The following is a 3479-nucleotide window of genomic DNA, read 5'->3' on the forward strand; positions in this document are numbered from 1 at the left end:
AGCCTAATGTGTTTGCTTATCAGCTTTTACCATATTGAGATTAATTCTTACTATGGAGATGGCTTTGTAATATAAACAACTAAGAAGAATATATAAAATTTTTTGTTTAATAAAAGCCTGAGCCTCAGACCTGCAGGAAATATGCTCTCTGGTCCTTTTTATTAATACATTTTAATTCAGTAGTAAGATGCTTATTGTTCATCTTCTGGAGGCCATATGAAGGGAAGAAAGTGAAGCTGGTTAATGTTTATAAATATTTTTTTCTTGTTCTTTGTGGGTATTAATGTTTAAAAAAGATTTTTCAGACAGTTTATCTGTACAAGGAATTGAAATCTTCACCTTTATTTTTTCTTACTTTAGGAGTTTGTGTGCGGGTTAAGTTTCTTGAGGTTAAGAAGGTGCGTGAACCTAGTGAATTTCTCTAGGTATGTGTATTTGTGCATGGCTGTGTATGTGTGCTTCCTCTCCTTTTGCCAAATCAGAAAGTAATATGTCTGCCCTAAGATTTAGATAAGGATAGTTTTTTAAAATCCTTGTTTTATAAAGAGCTCCTGGGACACAAATATGTAGCTAAGTCAATGAACCATAAAAAGTGATTTATTTTGTTTTTTTTTTTATTTTTTATTTTTTATTTTTATGTGCCTTGACTGCGGGCCTTCAGCAGACCAAGTAACCCCTTGCTTGAGCCAGTGATGTTGGGCTCAAGCTGGTGAACTCTTGCTCAAACCAGATGAGCCCTTGCTCAAGCTGGCGACCTTGGGTCTCGAACCTGGGTCATCCGCATCCCAGTCCGACACTCTATCCACTGCGCCATCGCCTGGTCAGGCCCAAAAGTGATTTATTTTGAATGAAAGTGAGCTAAAAAAAAAATCAAGTTACTTCTTTAGGTTTCTAAGAGGTCATTTGTATACAGATGAAGACATCCTAAAATTAGACATCACTTTATCAACAAGCATAATATTAATATCAAGTTTTCTATTGAATGCATTCAGGAAACTATTATTGGTAGATTTTGTAATGGAAGTGTGAAAATATACCTTACAACATTCTTAAAAATTCAATAAAAACATCATATTTTGCATCTACTGCTTATTTTCAGCAATTAGTGTATATTTTTTAAATGTAAAAGTATAAAAGATGTTTTAAATTGCTTAATTTGTGTATAGTTGTTGAAAAATGGATCCATAGTATAAAAATGTCATTTATAGCTGCTTTTTCTTTTGAGGGTATTCTTGGAAATTCTAGAAGACAATTATAAATGTGGACTTGTACTGCACTCAGGAAGTTAGCTCTGACTTATGATGTTCTTTCTGTAATTTCTGGTAGTGATTGGTTTATATGGATTTATTTATTTTTCTTAAGTGAGAAGCAGGGAGGCAGAGAGACAGACACTCACATGTGCCCCAACTGGGATCCACCCAGCAAGCCCCTATGGGGTGATGCTCTGCCCATCTTGGGCCGTTGCTACATTGCTCAGCAACTGAACTATTTTTAGGTGAGACCATGGAGCCATCCTCAGAGTCCTGGGCCAACTTACTCCAACCAAGCCATAGCCACCAGAGGGGAAGAGAGAGAGAGAAAGAAAAGGGAGGGAGAGGTAGAGAAGCAGGTGGTCACTTCTCCTGTGTGTCCTGACCATGAATCAACCCCGGGACTTCCACACACTGGGCCAACGCTCTACCACTGAGCCAACTGGTTAAGGCCAATATATATGGATTTTACAGAGATTTAAAGTTCTAGAATTTCTTAAGCCATTTCTAAGATTTCTAATACTTTTTTCAAAAGAAACTAAAATCACAAATAGTGAACTCATTTCATTCTCAAACTTTGAAATCTATATCTGCTAATTATTTATAGCTCTTTTCTCTGTGCCAAACTGTTACTCAGCTATAATCTCTAAAACATTGTTAGTTTTATAAATTATGTCTACATAATGCCAGGGAATACAAATAATTTTCAAATTAAAAACATCAAAATCCAATAATTTATTTCTTTAGCAAACACAGTTAATCCTTGAACAACACAGATTGAACTGTGTGGGTCCACTTACACACAGGATTTTTTTCAATAAATTATTTAAATATATTTTCTCTTCCTTATGGTTTTTCTAATAATGTCTTTTTCCCTTTAGTGTGCTTTATTGTAAGAATGCAGTATAATACATATAACACAAAATCTTCATTAATCAACTGTCTTTGTAATCTATTAGGCTTCCAGTCAACAGTAGGATATCAGTAATTAAATTTTTGGGAAGACAAAAGTTGTACGTGGATTTTTGACTGTGCAGGGAGGGGGTCAGTGCCCCTAACCTCTGTGTTGTTCAAGGATCAATTTAAATACAGTTGGAGGTAAGTTACATTGTTGTTAGTAGTCTCAGCTGCCAGACTTGTCACACCAGGGTACTCTATAAATTAGTCACTTTATTGAAATAATCATTAGCATTCATTTATTCTGTGAGGTGATGAACATCATAGTGTATGGAAAGTTCCCTAGATTATAGATTGGGATTTTAATATTCAGAAGCCAACCGGATCCTTAGGAATGTTCTTAAAAAATAACTTCAGATGTTCTTGCTTTGGTTTGTTTTAGAGGAAAAAAGTCTGTTGTAGAATATAAGGAAAGGTTCTTAACTCTAATGTATTTGTCTATTTTTATTTCTCTCTCTCCATGCTACTTATAAAAAGCCTGTTGATTAGATTTGTTTCCTCTCATTCTCTGAGGTGCTTACATAATATGCTTAGCATAGAAGTGCTAATCATTTAAACAGAGAGGTATGATCTTAATCAGAAAACAATTATTCTGAAACTGCAACCCTAACAAAATCAGAACAGAAAGAGGCACTTGTAGATACTTTCTGCCGATTAGATAATTGGATGGTTTAGACAGAAGGCGCAGAAACCTGGATGTGTGAAAATGCAATTGAATTTGATAAGCTGTCTGAAAATCAATTCACGCAGAATAAAAGCCACTTATTTCAGCCAAAATTGATATGAAAACACAGTTTCACGATTATAGTTTTTAATGAGACCAGGGATGCATAACAATGACATTAATTGTTCATTCGCCTATAGGTATTCTTTAGTCAGGGCCTCTCGTTTTATTGCTCCTTAATATAACAGTTTCCTTTGTACACAACTCCGAAAATAGGTATATATAAATATATATACCTATATATTCTCCTCCCCCCCTTCTCTCTGTTTCTCTTCTCCCCTCCTGCAGCCATGGCTTAATTGACTGATTCAGTTCCAGTGCATCAGCCCCCAGGGCTGAGAATGGCTTCTGTGGAGCCTCTGCCTCAGGCGCTACAAGTAGCTCAGTAGAGGGCATGGCCCCAGATGGGCAGATCATCTGCCTACATTTCACTAGACTAATATATATCTTAAGTCTAATTTAAGGGAAACTTCATTTGCATTTTATTTTGCACATTACTGTACCCTAGAATAGAATAAACCTTTGACTGGATACTGGGTCAGTCACTC

The sequence above is a fragment of the Saccopteryx bilineata genome, chromosome 2 (genome assembly GCF_036850765.1).
Source record: "Saccopteryx bilineata isolate mSacBil1 chromosome 2, mSacBil1_pri_phased_curated, whole genome shotgun sequence".
Taxonomy (NCBI): Eukaryota; Metazoa; Chordata; class Mammalia; order Chiroptera; family Emballonuridae; genus Saccopteryx; species Saccopteryx bilineata.